Source organism: Petaurus breviceps, unplaced genomic scaffold (genome assembly GCF_028583685.1).
Source record: "Petaurus breviceps papuanus isolate PSGF00001 unplaced genomic scaffold, PetGlider_PUasm1.0 37, whole genome shotgun sequence".
Taxonomy (NCBI): domain Eukaryota; kingdom Metazoa; phylum Chordata; class Mammalia; order Diprotodontia; family Petauridae; genus Petaurus; species Petaurus breviceps.
Window position 1 is genome coordinate 61,742,019 of NW_027186296.1, and position 19,213 is coordinate 61,761,231.

Here is a 19,213-nt window from a genome sequence, read left to right on the forward strand (position 1 = left end):
GTTTTGATAACTTGTGTGAGTTCTCTGTGTGTGTGTGTGTGTGGTTTTTTTTAGGGTTAATAGCAGTTGCAGAGCTTTTGCAGCTCTTTGGTCATTTGCTATCAGGGTTGACATTGGAAATTATATACTGTGTTCTTCATCCATAGACCCCCACCTCTGCAAAGAAGGGAGGGGAGTCTATCCTAGTTCTTCTTTGATATCAAACTTGATCATTATGAGCACAAAGAACAGAAGTGATCTTTGAATGCCTTTTGTGTGCATTTCTCTTGCCATCTTATATTTTGTATTATAGTTGGCTCGGTACAGTCCTCATTTCCCCTATTATATCATAGACCAGTTTTTTTTTTCAACTTGGTATCTCCCTTATTGCCTAGAAGAGTACTTTACACATAGTAGAATCTTAACAAGTGGCTATTGAAAAAATGAATAAACCAAGTTGGTTAGCTGTGTGTTAAGGCCATATAAAAGGGGGCAGATGTTTCAAGGATGATTCAACATCTGTTGGACTCTCTTGGGATGCTGAGTACTGAACAGAACATAATTAGGCTGTATCTACCTGACTGTGTAAAATAGGCATCCCCCAAATCAGTAAGTTCAGTTTGCCAGGTGACTGATTGTGCATAGGGGGCATTATGCTGTAGTTTATATTGAATTGATCTTTTGAATAGAACAAGTTATCAAAGTTCTCCCCTGCTAGAATCCTCTCTTGTTTTCCCAGCCATCTTCTGGGTGTATTTCTGTGGCTTTTGACATGTTGTTTTGGAACTCAATGGTATACAACCTCCAGTGCTGGTCTCTGTAATCCAGATTCCTGGCATTGAATATTGGATTGTGTTGCCAGGTGGCTCTGTGGATTTCCTTAAGTCTGATGTTGTAACCAGGCCACAGCAGGCCTATCTACTCTGGGTTCCTGATTCTTTTACTCCCGGGCTAAGATTCCCACTAGTTAATCGCCTGCTAATCTCTTGACAAGTTTGTGCCTATCATAGCACTGAAAGGGCCAGCAACAGGTGTCACAGCATCACTAACCAAGGACAATAGATGGTATGCATGAACTGGATGAAAAAAAGTATGCGCACACACATATACATATACACATGCATGTATATATATGTGTATACATATGGATATGTTATGTATATGTGTGTATATAGAGATCTATTCAGTGTATCAATAAGCATTTGTAAAATGGTTTCTTTGTGCCAGGTGCTATACTAAGTTCTGGGGACACAAAGAAAGACAAAAGACAATTCCTACCCTCAAGAAGTTTACTTCCTAATGGGGGAGATAGCTTAGAAATAATTAGATACATACAAATTATATATGTAGTAAATGGATGGAAATCTCAGAGAGGAACATTCTGACAAGGAGGAAGACTGGGAAAAGTTTCCAACAGAAGATGGGATTTGAGCTATTTTGAAAAAATCCACAGAAACCAAGAAACAGAAATGAGGGGGTCATAGCATTCCAGGTATGGGGGGCAGCTGGCACAAAGATGGTCCGAGGTGGGGCGTCCCTTGTGAAGAAATGCAAGAAGAGCAGTGCTGCTGGATTGTAGAGTTAAAGGCAGGGAGGGGGAAAACTTACATAATAATAATAAATCTCACATTCATATGATGCTTACTATGTGTCAGGCATTATGATGATGCTTTACAGCTTCACAACAACCTTGGGAGATAAATGCTCTTAGGATAGCCATTTTGCAGATGAGGAAACTGAGGCAAAGTTTAAACGACTTGCCCAAGGTCACACAGCCAATAGGTATCTGAGGTCAGATTTGACCTCAGGTCTTCCTGACTCTAGGTTCAACATTCTATGTGCTGTATGACCTAGTTATCCATAGAAGTACGGATGCCCATGTATATTTTATGGGATATCGCTTTGAATATGTGCCATATTTCTGGATATCCAGAGAGTTGAGTTGTGTTTTGGAATTTACACAAATTGAGGTTTCTTTCTCCTGCCCATTGAATTCAGAGAAGAAAGATCTGTCCACAATGATATAGTCCAGTCTCTTTATTTTATAGATGAGGAAAGTGATGCTTGGAGACTGCCTGAGATCACATAGGTAGTAAGTGACAGACCCCCGACTAAAGACTAATTCATGTGGAAAAAATCCCAGGGGTTTTAGTTGACTGTCAGCTGAACATCTGTTGAAGACGTGATATTGCAACCCTGCAAAGCATATTCAATCATAAGCAGCAATAATAAAGGGGTAGCTTAACATGGGGAGTTATAATCCCACTATTTTATGCACTTGGTTACACCATGTTGGTGAGTTCCATTTTGATCACATTTTTAAGAGGGATGTTGAAATTTAAATATGTTAATATGTATAAAATAAGAGTTAGCATTTATATAGCACTTCAGGTTTTACCAAGAACCATACATATATAATCTCATTCAATCCTGAGAGGAAGATGCTATTGCTATCTCCATTTTACAGATGAAGAAAGTGAGGCAAACAGAGGTTAAGTGACTTGTCCAGGGTTGCACAGCCAGTGTCTGAGGCAGGATTTGAACTTAGGTCTTCACAACTACAGGTCCATGACCCTCTCCTCTGAAAAATCTAACTGGATATATACTAGTTCTTCAGGAATAGAAAGGTTAGATAGGTGAAGGGTACAGAAATCATGAGATATGAGGAATAGTTGAAAAATGGCCATATTTAGCTCAGAGGAGAGAAAACTAAAGGAGAGGATGGGACATACTAGCTATTTTCAAATAAATGAAAAGCTATCATTTGAAATAGACATTCGATCTACTCTGTGCAGCTCTAGAAGGTAGCACTAGGACACACACACACTCACATACACACACACACACCACGGAACTTTTAGAAAAGTAGTTTTTGGCTTAGTATAAGAAAGACCTTGCTAAAAATGAGAGCTGCTCATTCCATGAAATGAGGTTAATGAGTTCCCTAACAGACAATGTTTAAATAGGGTCCAGATGACTACTTGCCAGGCATGTAGCAAAGGGAATCACTTCACTGGGTAAAAGGCTGGGTGAGATGACCTTTTTTCTTTTTATCTTCAGATCCTACAATGTATTTGTAACAAAACTCCTTTTACTAGACTGGTTTGTGTGTGGAGGGGTTAGTGAGCGTCCTGGGCAGAGGAGGAGAAGACAGTGGCATTTTCTCAGGTCTCATTCTAAAGACAGGCTAGGGTCAGGATGTAACTGAGGGGAGGGCTAGCCTCCCAGGGTTTACATAGTCCAGGCACCCAGAGCTACAGGGAGATACTTCAGTGATTTTTGCATCTCTGGATGAGGAAATTGTTTTATTAATGTCCTCTCTTTTCCCCAGGATTACAAGAATTAGAGTTTTTTTAGGGGTGGATACTCTCACTGGACCCCCTCATTTTACAGATAAGAAAACTGATGTCCAAAGAGACTTTTTAAGGCCATATAGCTAGTTAAATAACAAAGTCAGGCTTTGAATACAGGTCATTTGATTGCCATTCTAATGCTCATTTAATTACAATACACCATCTCTTCATTACCTCCAACAGGCTGAAGTGACTGGAAAGTCATGGTCTGCCTTTTCTGGAGGTACTAATCCTGTAAAGGCATGCCAGGGTGGGAATGTGGTCCCCTGTCTGCTACATGCTTTTTACATCTGATAATGCCTAACAATACCTCACAGCAGAATTGCATCGGAATTTTTTCTAGTTTCTCTTTTGAAATATCACATAACCAGCATTTCCTATACTCTCCTACTCTGTATTTTCATTGTTATCTGTTCTGACCCTCCAGGTCCCTTTTCAGAGAGCAGCTTTTGGCTAGGACTGGGTGATAAAAAGGATTTCTTAAAGAGCTGAGGGAGGGCTGCTAGGAAACTTCCAAAGGCAGCTGTTGAAGAAAATCAGTAGCTTACATCCCATACAGAGCACTGGAAGGAAAAAGTCATGACAGGATGAAGGTGTGGGTTCTGCAGATTAGATCCCAAGAACATAGCAAAATGCTTTTCTGCTTTCTCCCTGTGTAATTCTTCCTTATTTTTGTGGGTTTTATTTTGATCTTTGACTCTATCACATGTCCTTTTCTCCTTTCCTTTCATTTGTCAATTTGGCAGAATAGGTTTGATTCAAGAGAAACAGACAGCTGGTGTATCTGCCATTTTCACAATCACAGCTCAGTATTTTTATTGGCACCTACTAATTGATCAGCACAGTAGGCGTTAAGAGATGACAGCTCGATGTATCTTCCTATCTGGGGAAGCCAGGACCATAGGTGGGAATGGTCCCTTCCAAGTTCAAGGTGAAAATACTCAACACTCCAAAGCCCAGGAGTCAGAAGTCATCTGGGCTGATTAGGTATTTGGGGGGAGCGGTGATTGCAGTGGTTGTGCTTTATTCCTAGACTGAGAGGGGGGAAATTTGGGTAGGTCTAATGGAGATTGGGAACTACTCACTTGGATATGCTAATGCTGAATTCAACTTCTTTCTCTGGTAGAGCTAGACTGACAATTCCTCTGAGGTTAGCTGTTCTTTTTCTCATCATATACTGAGTTAAGGCTTGTAGAGAACTTCCCCCACAATCCTCTGGTGAGGTAGGTTGTTCAAATGTTGTTATTCCCATTTTAAAGATGAGATGCAAAAAAATTATTTGATCTGTACAAGGTTACACAACTAAAAATTGTTACAGCTAAGATATAGACCCACATTCTTTGAGTCCAAGTCCAGCGATCATTTTATTATAATACATTATTTCAGTTTCTGTAGATGAGATTCAGCCTGTGGCACTGAGACTCCCTGAGTATGATGAGATGGTGCTGTTTATACACAGCAATGAAGCATTTTACAATATTTTTCTCATCTTATAAAATAATGTTTCTGAGGAGTTATTGGCAGGGAAAGGGGAGTCACCTTCAAATAATCCATAAAAATGAAATATTTTTTTTCTGATAAAGTTGACTTTCCAATATTCCAAGGGTAGATAAACTATAAAAATTAGAATTGCCTTACCTTCCCCACCCCACCCTAGATAATTTTAGAGATATTTTGTGGGATTCAGGGTATTCTATAGTGGTCAGAGTTCAGTCAGATCACCTGAATTTTATCCAAATTGTGCTTCCCTACTCCTCTCCATCCATGAGACTGGGCGGGGGCACCTTGTTCTGGTCAACTTTAGCTCCTGCTCAATTCTATGGGAGCAGGCCCTGAGCCAGCCTCTGAAGCAAGAAATAAAGTCCTCAGAAGTTCTTGGCCTCAATGACTCATTGCTGTTAAGAAATAGAATTCTTATGTCTAAATGAGGACTCACATATTAGCTGACCACTGCAGAGATGGGTCTGACACTATCAGCAGCCAATCAACAAGCATCAATTTTAAGTATGATCTCACTCTCAGACAATCTGATAGTTCCAGGAATCTTAGGCTTTTCATGACCCTCCTGTTATTTTTAAACCTCCCAAAGAAGAATGTACTAGGGACATGGTTCAGGAGCTCAGAAAGAAGGACAGCTTCATCATTGTCTCTTCAGTTACTAGTCCTCAGAAATTCTCCTATCAAAAACTGTCTTTCTCTGTCTGTCTCTTTCTCTCTCTCTCTGTCTCTCTCTGTCTCTCTTTTTATTGTTTGCAGTTCCAATTTATTACAAGCCTGGTGTTTGGGAGGATCTTTCCCTCCTTAATGACATTTTTTAAAAAACAAAAAAGCTAAACATATAATTCAGACATCACTGAAGCACCATCAGATGCTCAATATTTGGGCCATGAAGGTCCGAGTTGTAGATGTCATCCAGATGGAGAGGGAGAAGTGGATGGAGAGCCCTTTCCTTGGTGAGTCCCTATTTAGGCAAAATTTTATAGTTCCAATACTTTTTATGGGCAACTTTGATGCTTATCTCTTAAAACAAACAATCAAAACAAACAAAAAAAAATCTCAACCCACCAAACATATCAAATTAACTCTCCTATCTTCAATCAGTACCCTGTGTCTCCAAACCTGGGCTTCTTTCCTAACTTCTAGTTCTTTCTTTTTGTACTGAGGCTGTGATTATTGTAAAATAGTTAATTCTCAGTAGAGGATTTACATATTTTTCTTGTTCCCAATAAAATTTGATTTGGAAAATATTCCCTTAAGGAAAGGAGCAGGTTGTCCAATTAATTTACAAATTTATGTCTCTCCTATCAGTATTTTGACTAATTGAAGGAAGAAAGTCACAGATTCTCATAGTTAAAAGGGACCTCAGAGGCCATCTAGTCAAATTCATCTCTGAAAAAGAACTCTCCCTTCAACATGCATGGAAAGTTGGTGTTCAGTCTTTACTCGATGACCACCAGGAATCAGGAATCTGCTAGATGCTACTTTTAGACAACTTAAATTTTTAAGAACTTTTCCCATACATCAAGCCTAACTTTGCTTTTTTGTCATAAGTTCAGAGTTACAGCTCAACAACAACAACAGCAAGTGGTAGAGCAGTGGAAATTCCTTATTGCTCCCAAATTCTGCCTTCTGGACCAAACAGAGCAAATATAATTCCTCATCCATGTGACAAGTCCTTTAGATGCTTAAAGACATCTTGTATCTCTGTCCAAATATTTTTTTTTCCTTCAAGATAAACTTCTGCTCCCTCAGTCTTTCATCATGTAGCATGAACTTGAAGTGTTCACCATCTTGGTTCTTCTCCTTTGGATGATTTTTGGTTTGTCAATGACCTTTCTAAAATATGGTACCAAAGAATTGCCACACTCTTCCAGATATGACCTGACTGGGGGAGAGTATGACTGAACTATTACCTCATTCCTTGTTCCTTTCAATACAACTTCAGATTGCATTAACTTTTGGGGATGCCAAATCCCACTGATGGCTGACAACAGGCTTATAGTCAACTGAAACTCCTCGGATCTTTTTTTTTTTTTGATGCATTCTTTCAGAGGAAAAACCTTCTTTGACTAATTTTTCAGATTTTCTGTTTAAATTGTCTTAAAAATTGGAGAATTACCTGGTCTTGTGAAACCTGACCTTATTTATGAGATCCTTGTGCCCATCTTTGGGAATGTCAAGTGTTTCCTTCTCCCTCTTATAGATGTTTTCATTGAATTTTGAAATTTAGATGTTTTCTTCTCAGAAACCCTTACTAGTACTATAGTTTCATTAAGATGGTGTAGATGCAAGCACCCCAGCGTCCCCAGGGTGGCTGCCAGCACAGGTTCCTGGATCTGCTTTGTTAAAGGAAAGCAACTCAAAATGGGTTAACAAGCTTAATTTAATCAGTTAAATATGTATTGTTTACCTAGTTCAAGGGAAAAAGGTCAGCACCCTGAACTTCAGAGTATACAGACAGAATTATCAAGACAGAGAAACAGATCAAGTACACAGGTTTCCAACCTGTCCAACCATTACATCCATACCAAATCAACATCTGGGTTTTTCAAAGCTGGGGGACTCTCAACAACAGCTTCCCAGAGTTTCATCAAATCCCAGAACACTTCTCAAAGTGAGCCCCAAAAGAAAGCTACACGTCAGGGCTTATATAGCCTTCTCCTGGCTCAGAGAATGTAACAACCTTATTGACCCACTGGCCAATCAAAAAGTATCTAATGAAAAACAAGTTTCCCACCCCAGGCTCCAGGTGCACTTTAGCCTAGGAGCAGGGAAGATCTTTAAATTTGCATTTCCATTACAGATGGTCAAAGTAAATAAATCAACTCTTTAATCTCCTTAGAAAATCCCAGATAATTTTGTGTTCTTTTTCAATATGTTGTAGAGCCACAAGGATAACAAAGCAATGGAAATATACACATATTTGTGAAAACTCCATTTGGTAAATGTTTGTAGCCTTCTGAAATTATTCAGTTTCATAACTGTCTGGCTTGGGTTAGTTTTATTTCCTCTGTACTATATGGGAAAGGTAACGATGGGCAGAGAAGTGATATAGTCCCAGAATTTCTGAGATGGAAAGGACCTTAAATGTGATCTAGGCCAAACTCTCCCTTTTTGTATGTGGTAACTATGAGGAGATTGTGGATAAGGCACTGAGATAGAACACATGTTGAAGGATCACAAGTTAGGCTGATGATTACTCACAAATGTATGTATGTGGTCCCCCAGACTCTTCCATAATTGCTCATGGATTATTGTGGGATGACCGGAAAAGGATTTTGCAAACTACCATTGATTCCTTAGGGGGATGGCAGGTAGTATAGAAGGCAGTCAGGAAACAAGAAAATGCCTTGACCAAGATGAACTCCTTATTAGTCCAGGTTAATGAGGGTAAAGGATGATAAGTTTTTTCTGAAACTGAAGTGATCTCCTTGATGGGATTGAGTTCCCCTTGCTTTGGGTCCATTGGCAGCATGTTAAAGATGATAGATTCACAACAATTCACACATTTTGGACTATCCCCTTGGACTTGGGCTTTAAGGACTTTAAGAGGGAACTAGGCACGCCTAAAAGAAACTGAGCTGAGAATATTTTAAATAAATCAGGTGGACATTCACAGACTTTCATTCCCTGGAGGGAAGCCAGCATGGTCCTATAGACTTACATTTCCAACAAACAACCTGTACATCAAGGAATCATATGATCCCAGGAGAGGAGGGAGCCAGATGGAGCCTGGAGGGCAGCAGGAAGGTGTTCCTGAGCCAAGCTGGAAAATGTAGGTGTGAGAGAGAGTAGAGGTAGATTAGTAGTGGTATAGTAAGAGTAATGGAACAATATAGAAATCTTATGGCAAGTGGAAGAATTCCAGGACCAAGCAAGCCTCTAGGACACCATCAAATTCTGGACTGTGATGGAATTAAAGAATAGTAAGGGACAGAGCCATGAAACAGAGAAGGAAATCTGGCCTTTACTCTTCACTAGCATTTAACACAGCACCTGGCATATTGTGAGTGCCTAATAAATGTTTATTGATTCATTGATTGATGTTACTATGAATTATGTGTTCTAGGTAGGTCTAAGAGGAAGCATCAGTTCCCTCTTGTCTCTGAGTGATTCCTTCTTTTGGGAGAGTTGCAACCTGAGGGTCATTCAATATAAAGGTAGAGGCCCACAGAACAGGGAAGGAGAGTTAATTTGACTGTTTATGAGCTAAGGCACAAGTTCCTTCTCTGTGATTTTTGTTGGGTTAAAAAAGACTTTTCTATTTTATTTATTATCCTGATCATTTACATGGGAGCTGAGAGCCCTTTTATCTTATTTGTAGAAACCTGTATGTAAACTATAGTCTGGTGATCCTCAGGGGAGACTGTGGTAAGGGTATAAACCGAACAGTTATATATGAAAAACCTCACTAAGATTGACTTCAGTCCCTGTCTACCTACACATTTGTTCTGTGCTATGAGTAACAACAGAGCTAGGAAGGGGCCACTAGGAATAGGCCTGACTAGGTGTTTCTGTCACCTGGTCAGGGTTGTTGCACAGAGACCTACTCTCTCTGACTATCCTGGCTCTTCTTTTTCAATGTTCAAAGCAGCTTTTGCAATTTTTCAGATTGTATTATCTGATTTAATACCCACCACTTGTCTCAGTTGCTTCAAAGTAAGAGAGTGAACTTTTCCTGGATCCCCTTTCTTTTGACAGTTTTAGACTGTTGCTGATTGAATAGGATATGACTCCATCAACACAGAATGATGTGCTTTCTCAGGAATACTATCTCTGTGTGCTTGGTACCCCAATTTCCCATATAAATAAAGCCTCATGGTACCATAAAAACATGTCTCTTCCTTGAATTCCTTTCTGTGAAAAGTGCCAGGCTCTGTTTCAGGCTCCAACTGGGTCTTAATGAAAGCTGATGGCCCTCACAATTAAAATGACCAGACATGGGGTATGAAAGACTGGGAACAGTCTGAATATGTTATCCTTGGGGTTCATTACTGAGACACTCTTTTGAGATTATTTATTTTCTGACCAGGCACTGCCAAGACAGCAGGAAGAAAATCACCAAAATATGAACTGGCCCTGATTCTTTCTCATAGGCCCGAGTTTCTCTAAGTAGTGAAATTGAATAGTGTATAAAGAACAGGACAGAGACAGTATCAGTTGGCATCACTAATGCTCACTGCTCTGAAAGAACTATATTTATATCAGTAGTTTCTGGGAAAGAAAATTCTGTAGCACCCTAGAAGGAGCTGACTTCAATACTTGTATGGAGGCCACCTGAGGTACTTTGTTCTCAGACATTGGGAATTAGACTTTGCTCACATTAATGAGCATCCATTTATTATTCTGGCAGTTAATACATGGCTTTGAGGAAATATGGATTTGAAGAGTATATGGTGGACCCAACTTCTGGATTGAGAAGCTTTGAATAAATTGGATGATTCATAAAGTCATTAGAAATTTAGAGCAAGGGGGCGACTAGGTGGCGCAGTGAACAGAGCCCTGGCCCTGGAGTCAGGAGGACCTCAGACACTTAACACAAAACTAGCCATGTAACCTTGGGCAAGTCACTTAACCCCAATTGTCCTACCTTCCCCTCTCCAAAAAGCAAAATAAAAAAAGAATTTAGAGCTAGAAGGGACCTTATAGGTCATCTAGTCCTTATATTACAGATAATGAAGCTGAGACCCATAGAGCTTAAAAGACATGCCCCAGAACACACGCGAGGTAGTGGCAGAGTTGGTATCTGAATCCACTTTGTCTGACTGCATGTTCAGCACACTTTTTGCTATACTATGCATGCTGTCTCTCAAGTCCATGGCACTGAAAGCTCCCTCTGTCCAGGATAATAACGGGGAAATTTCTAGGGTTTTCCCTTGAATGCTGTGTTGTGATGTGTTAATTTATGCCTCTTTGTGTTTTGAGAAGTCACAGTTGGGATTCCCAAAGGATGGCAGAAATTGTCAAACTTGTCTAATTCTCATTCCCCAAGAAAAAAGCAACACAGGAAGGGGAAAAAAACCCGAACCAACCATCTGCTTTCTCAAAAAATCTGCAGATGCTGCTCAGATAGGTATCTGGCAGGCTATGGAAACTCAGAGAAAGGACTAGGTAACTGAAAAGATGGGTCCCGTGTGACTCATCCTAAGGCTGGCCAACATGGTTAGTAGTAACAGAGCTTTTGTAAGTGATATTGTAAAGAGAGAAGCAGCAGGTGCTGGCTTGAGATTTGGTGGCAGGAATCCTGGATTCTTCTACCAACAAACAGCCCTGTTATTGACTTGTTGGTGACCTTAAACAAGTCACTCAGATTTCTTAGGCTTCTTAAATACAGGCAGGCATAGCAGAAAGAGCTCTGTCACTGAAGTCAAAAGATTACCTCTAACATTTATTACTTGTGTGCTGTGGGTAATTTACTTAACCTCTATTGGCCTCGATTTCCTCATCTGCAAAAAAGAAAGAGTGAGGGGATCAGACTAGATGGCTTCTGAAGACTCTCTAACTCTAGGTGTATGATACTGTTACAAGCTATGGACAATGTCCACTCTTTCCTAATGTCACCTTGAACTCAGGCTTGCATGCATCATGAAAATTCAATGGATTCTTTTTGCCTGAGTGACCTTGAGATTCCTGCCTTTCTTGCTTGTCTGATAGAACTCTGGTCTTCACAGATACTAGGCTGCTAAATGAGAAAACATAGAGACCAGAAAAAGGGCTATTTCAATGCCGTATTATTCCTAATAAATCAGATCAATCCCTAGGCAATGGACTTATTATTTATTTGTTATTATTTTGCATCCTGGATGACCTTTTAATTTTAAACATTCCTTAGTAAATATAACCAAAGGAAACAAGTCTGTTCTCTTGCTTTAGGCTTCACAGAGAAGTAAACCAGTAATATCTTTGATATTTGTTTTTACTTCTAGGCTAACCTAGCAACTATGCAGTTTATTACACCTCCCTGTAATCTGGAAGAGGGAGAATTTAACTGCTTCCTTTAATAGAGAGGAATGAAGGGAGAGAAAGGTCCTTATTCACTAAAGGCAGTAGAGGGGAAGGAGACAAGTCAGCTTAGCATTTATTGCTCAGTTTACTAGATCCTGCTCAGCTAAGAGAATTCCTGATCTTAAGCCAGGCAGTCACAATGTTCATGCATAGAAACAACCACAACCACCACTGCCTCAAATTATAGTGGGTCCTAATCTGGTCTCCTAAGGAGGATCTCAGTGGAGAAACTGAAGAAGGAATAGACCAAGGGGATTTTCTTCATTGATAGGGAGAAATTGAGACAAAATTATAAAGCTGATTGAGACAAAATTATAAAGCTGATTGAATTTTTTTCAGGGTTTTTCCATATACCTTTTCTAGTCTCTTTCAAAACTTGTTCTTTAACGATCTATGTCTAGATGTCCAGTACCCTTACCTTGGTCTAGATCACCCCTGTATCTCAGGGAAGTGCTCTTTGAAATTACTTTGCAATAAAGTATTATTGACTTGATTGGTGATTCACCCTGATACCGCCCTGATTGTTAAGCACATTGAAAGGGTGATGGTTGACCCTAAGGAATGAATCTCTCATGGTAGAATTTTTGACACTGTAGCACTTTGGATGGCACTTGAACTTAGGGGTAACCTAGTATTCCTCAAATTTCTCCACATAGGTAATGCCTTATCTTGTTCATTTCATACATTTTTTCCTTGTATTTTGCCTTCACTTTTCATGTGTATGTACATTTGGTCAGCATTATATAACAGAAAGAGAGCTGGATCCAGAGTTAGTGGAGATCTGAGGTTCAGAGTCTACCTCTGACATGTAGTAGTTGTTTGACTTTGTGGTTAACCTCTGAATGTTAGTTTCCTCATTTGTAAGACAGACATGGAGATAGTGACTGGAACTGTGATTCCATCGGTATAGGGAGCTCCTGGGTGGGGAAACCCTCTTTACTAATCCAACTAATCAATTTTTCTGCAACTTAGAGTCTTAACGGCCTAGAACACTAAGAGGTCAGGTGACTTGCCCAAGGTCACACAATCTATGCCAGAGATAGGATTGAACGCAGGTCTTCTTGATTTGGAGGTTGGTTCTCACCTACGAGGTGGGCATAATTCCTCCTGAAGGACTTGCATCCCAGGAAACTGGAAGGACTAAACAAGATAATGTATAATGTACATAAAGTACTTTGTAAGCCTTAAAGTACTACATAAATTCCAGTTGTTGTCATTGTTGTTAATGATAGTTTTTATTAGAGTATGAACTCCTTAAGTAAAAAAAACAACTGTTTTATACTTTCTTATATCCCACGTAGGGCAAAGAATAACACACAATCAGTATATGTTGAATCAATGAATGATTAAGTGTAAAAAAACCCAACCCTTGCCTAATCATAGATAGTTTTGGAATTTTCGCTGTTGGGAGGGAAAGATGAAGCATCTGACAAGGATCTTAAAAACTTACAAGGAACGCGAGATATCAACTTTAATGCTTTTGAAAGAGGATCAGCAGAGCTATCAACAGAGGACAGCAGTACTTACTGTAGCCTTTATGGGTCCTTCAGATAATCTCCCTGCCAGGGTTTATTTAGAAGTCATTTGTGCATGATCAATTTCCACTCATTGAATGAGGTGATATTATTGGACTGCCTGATGTGCTGTCCCCTATCCCTCATACAGGTTGGCAGAAAGTGCCACGATGTATGGATAAGAGAAGTGATCTTGTCATGTTCCCCCCCCCCCCCGGGGAAATCTAGGGACTGTAACATTGAGAATTCTTAGGAAATCTGTGACAAATTGTTGAAAAGGAACTGCTTCCTTATGGAAAATGACAGACCAACTGAGTGAAAGCTGATTATCCTTTAAATGTAGGGTATTAGAGTTGGAAAGGGTCTTATAAAGCATCACCTCAGAGAATCTTTGAATTTGGGAATTTTAAGGGGCCACAGATGCCATCTATCCAAACTATTCCTGAATAGGAGTCCCCTTGACATCTTCCCAGAACAGTGGTCAGTTAGCTTCTGCTAGAGGTACCAGTGAAGGGGAACCCCTCTGCTTCCCAAGACAACCCATTATGTTTTCTTATAGCTCTGATTGTTAAGAAACTTTCAGACACTGAGTTGAAATTTGCCTCTTACTTTTGCCCTCTGGGGTCAAGTTAAACAAATATAATCCCTCTTCTACTTAACAGCCCTTCAGAAATTATCAAAGCAGTTATCATTTCTCCTTTTCTTCTCCAGGTCAAATATCCTCATTTCTTTCATCCCATCCTCCTAGGATATAATTTGTAGACCTTTCACTATCCTTCCCATAATTTGGTGCACAAGTATTCAGTATTCCAGATATAATCTGACCAGTATAATGGAACCATGACATCTTCTGTTGTGGAAAATAGACTTTTTAAAAATGAAACCTTGCTTTTATATATTTAGCTGTTATGTCACAATTTTAAATGATATTCAACTTGCAGTCCTCCTGAAGATTTTCATGTGAATTGTCATCCACCCATGATGTTCCCCAATTTCTATTTGCCTTGATTTTTTTGTACCCAACCACAGAACTTTACATTCATCTCTACTATGTTTAATTCCATTAGATCTATCCCAGCATTCTAGTTCAACTTATTTATTTAACAGATGAGAAAAGTGAAACTTATCAAGGTAAAGTAAGTTGCTTAAACTGAAATACCCAGTGACTGACAGAACTTGGGTCAGAACTCAGGTTTATTGACCTCGGGGTCTTTCTAGTACACCACACTATTTCTCAGAGATCATATCTGAGAACCCTCTGTTCTGCACTTGAGATTTTTATGACTATTTTTTTTTAAGCAATTGGGGTTTATTAACTTTCTCAAGGTTACATGGCCAGTTATTTCTGAGTATGGTGCTAAGTATCTGAGTCTGAATTTGATCCCAGGTCTCCTGACTCTGGGGCCGGTGCTTTTACTCACTGCACCACCTGACCGCCCCAACTATTTGTTTTTTTAAAGGTGTTAACACTTTTCCAGTTACCTGTGTCTTTGCAAGCTACATTGGGTGGAGACAGAATCTGATGGATATAATAACTCCACAGCATCAATCACTTGGCTCACATTTCCAAACCCCAGACCAGAAATTTGTTGAGTTGGAACTCACAGTTGCAGGGAAAGGCCCATGAAATATTGAATTGATGAATCTGGATTTGATCTTAGGCACTAGGTTGATTTGAAGCACTGGGACTACTCAGGAGGACATCAGTTAAATCCATAACACTCCTGGAAGAGTCAAACTTCCTAGCAAATGTTTTAATTTCTTTCATTTTGTGGTAACATTGCAAAATTCCTAGGAACAAATATCATGTCAAAGCTATTTAATAATATGGTAACCGCTGACCATTTAATTACATGGTAATTGTCACTTAGTGGCTGGGTAATTGCATAGTAAGTACCATCTAATTACAGGGTAAAGGGTAAATACATGATTATTTCAGGCTCCTTAGGCACAGTATAGGTCACATAGGAATTAGATTTGGATTGACTAAGTATAAATTACCTAGAAATCTGCTGTGGTGCAAATACTCCCGTCATCATTGTTGGATAAAACCCTTGCGGTTACCATGCAATTAAGGAGAGATTACAAGATTTTGGCCCTCAGAAACTTAAAGAGACACTGCTTAGTTTCATAATTAATCACTGGCTGGTATAGAAGAGTTTTTGCTGCATTTGTTGAGGGTGGAGATAGACAGGAAAGATTTTAGATTCCAACTTTTTCTAACTGGCAGCCATGTTTGCTTTGCTTCCTTCAGAGTCTTAAATCCGGGATGTTGACATTCTATCTCCACAAAATCCCAGTGATTTGAGTTCCTTTTCTTCATTCTTGGTACCACCAATATACGGCAGCCTTGGTCTGCAGGGATGGCCTTTAAGGGTAGGCGGGACACCTGATGTTCTCAGCCTCTTCAATATCACACTCTCATTTCTACAGTCATCTTGGATACTCACCTAGGAATGTCTAGAGGAGACATATCTAAAGAATGTCTAAGGAATTTTTAATACCTAATTATTGTCTAAAAGAATTTTTAATACCAGTTACATCCAGGTGATGGTGCAGTTTTCACCTGGCTATAAGCTATGGTATTGTTACTCCCCAGGGGGAGAAAATAAGACAGTCATCTACAGGGTGTCCCACAAGTCTCAGTGTAGTTATAACCTATTAAAGCTTATAACTGCACTGAAACTTTTGGGACACAAAGAATTTATCAGATTATTTAAAACTGGAAACCTTAACGGGTAAATCTCCAAGGTGTCTGCTGGTATGTTGTTCCCTATCTACCTTGTTTCTCTCTCTGATCTTTGCCATGACTTCTAGCAGAGGGATCCCAAGCAGATAACAGGACTGTCTCTTCACTTGTGATATGAACTGGTACAGGATAACTAGATAAGGAGACAGGAGACTTGACCTTACTACAAAATAGCTTTATAGCTGAGAAAATAATCTCACCTTCTTGGCCATCATTTTCTTTCCCTGTAAATTGGAGGTTGGACTAGATGATCTATCTGAAAGGTCCTTTCCAGAGTTCTAATGTTTCATGGTTTTCACTTTACCAATTTTATAGTAAATACCTCCTTCCCCATCTAACACTCAAGGGACTTCATTGTTAGTATTGTTCCTTGATGGTATCAAGACTTCAGAAAGTGAAAAGCATCCCCTCCCTCAAAGGTTGGGGGAATACTACTTTAGAAAGATGTCTATCTGAATGCAGAAGATATCAAATTACCTCTTAACGCCCCTTCTAGTATAAGGTATTTCACATAACTATTTCTCAAGTTTTATGAGAAGTGATTCCAGACACTGTTTCTTTTAAGGTAGTCTAAAATTGTGTTAGCTTTTTTGGCTTATGGGAGGACTAAGCAACATGGTGAAAAATTAGGCATCTGGACTAAACAGACTGGGCCTGATCCTGGGTAGGGGAGGGGTTGACCCCAGAGGGACACTTTCTCTTTTTTACTCATTTTGTCTCCACCCCAGAGTGTTATTCTGGGGAAATCACCAAATGTGAAGCTTAGGTATGGTTTGTATATAGATTTATCAAGTATAGGTAACAGGGTCCCTTGTACAATAAGGGTATTAGTTATAGGACATCTTTTATTTCACTCACCATAGAAATGCATAAAACACAACGGACTCATAGAAGTTCATGAACAAATATTGAAACATAAAACATTCAAATAGCCCACTAGGCTCCCACTAGAATAGAAGTTCCCAATCTACAGTTTGTGGCTCAATTTCAGGGGGTGTGTGAAATTGGATGGGAAAAAATGAATCTTTCTTGCAATAGAATTGATTTCTTTTGTAATCCTCTGTATTCTATTTTATGCATTTAAAAATAATAGCATTCTGAGAAGGGGCCAATATACTTTACCAGACTGACAAAGAGGACAATGGCACGAATGAAAGAATCCCTGTGCTGAAAGTTAAAGATGATGTTAGTGCTGTTGAATAAATACTTTCCATTCTCCTCTTACCTGCACTGTCTGAGCAACTCTCAGTAATAGCAAGAGGTTGACAAGTCCTTCATCTACTTGGAGATCACTCCCAGGTTGTGGCTTCAGTCTTCCAGCTGGGGAGACCATGCTTGTGACCTTTTTCCTCTCTCAAGGAGCACACAAGGTTTTTCCAGTTGTTATTTCTTTTCAATTGAGTGTAGCCAAGCAATATTCTCACAATGGGAAGTTTCTCCATCATCTGTACTCTGGAATCATGATTGAGCATTGGATTGGTCAGATCTCAAGTCTTTCAGAACGGTTTGGTTTTTGGTATTGATGTTATAGTATAAATTATTTTCCTGGTTCTGCTCACTTTGCTCTGCATCAATTTAAGCAATTAGGGAATAGGCAAACTATGGTATGTGTAATGGAATGCTATTGTGCTGTGAGAAATTATCAAATAACGTACTGTTGAGAAAGTCCTTTCACAGGAGTTTTGAACCTGGGGTCAATGAACCCTAAGGAGTATGTGGATAGATTTCAGGGTATCTGTGAACTTGGATGTGAAAAAACTTTAAACTTTATTTTCAGTAACTTTTAACTAAAATTTAGCATTTCATTCTATTATAAGTTTCTGATCTGGGAGAGCTGGCATCTGAATGCTCAAACTCAGAAACTCACAAAATTGAGCACTCCAGAACTCATAATTTATCTATGAAATTACTAAAAAAGTTGATGAAGCCTACTCTTAGGAGATTTTTTCTCAGGCCTAGTTCAAGAAAATGTGTCTCTGGAGTGTTCTTCCATAGGAATGGTTTTCATTGCCCTGGCTGCCACCACTTCTTGGACCTGGAAAAGCAATTTTTAGGAGCTCTGGTCTTTGACCCATAGTCAGAAAACTCAGAAGAGGCAACAGAAAGACAGAAGAAAGTGGATAGGAATTGGAGGGCCAGGAACATATTCCATTTCCCTCCCACCAACACACCTGTGGACTGGGCATGTGTTCGTCCTGAAAATCATTTATCTTTGGGGCTTTAGGAGGGACAGGAGAAATTGAGAAATATTCTTTTCATCTTATTGAATTCTAGTCTAGTATTCTAAGGGATTCTAGGGAAAGGGCAAGAATGTATGTACAAAAATGGCGCTGAATCATTTAATAGCTGGATTTTATAAACCCTGGGGAAAGGGCAGCTTTTCTGACGAGAGTGTGTCCCCTTTCATCCTGAATCAATCTTCTTGAAGTCAGTCTTAGTCACTGGGAACCAATGAACAGAGGATCATTGCATCTTTTCAGGAAGGTGTTAGTGGGTATGTTAACCTCCATGGAATACCTTCCATCTTCTTTTGACAAAAGTCCATTCCCTGTCATCTTGTCTAGTTCATTGGAGAGATGCATCTAATTGATCAGGTGCTCCTGTGATCATTCTTTCTTACAACAGGATATAAAACTCTCACTAAATAATAATAACCCAGGCCAGTCCCCTAGAGTTCTTATAGCATTTAAGTGCCGCATTTGAAGTAAAGTTTATTTTTATGGGTTTTGAGCCATTCACTCCCATTGCTCTTCTCACTCTTGTAATAACACTCTTTCTGCTCAGTTACATGTTGCATTCTGCAGACAGTTCTCTAAATTTCCCAGTTGGGCTGTACAAATGACACCATGGCCAAATGCTGTAAATGTGAGTTAAATGGCAGCCAGGTGTGGGCTGTGGCTTGCCAACACCAAGATTTCCTAGTTTCTTGCTTGGTTAGACAACACCAGCCAGGGAGGGGAATAGCCTTTATTTCCTGAAATCCACATGAATGGGTGAGTAGTGGAGAGGTGGTAGTGTTGCCTTTTGCAATTGGTACTTTAGGTCCATGCCATTTTTTAAATTAAGAATTTTCCAGCTAGGGAGGTATCAACAGCAAAGCATTTAGGTGCAGC

At 39.5% G+C, this 19,213-nt stretch overlaps 1 pseudogene; it reads left to right on the forward strand.

The window, feature by feature from the left end:
* The first annotated feature begins 5,718 nt into the window (after positions 1-5,718).
* Positions 5,719-19,213, forward strand: part of LOC138168340 (creatine kinase B-type pseudogene) — an 80,971-nt pseudogene continuing 67,476 nt past the window's right edge.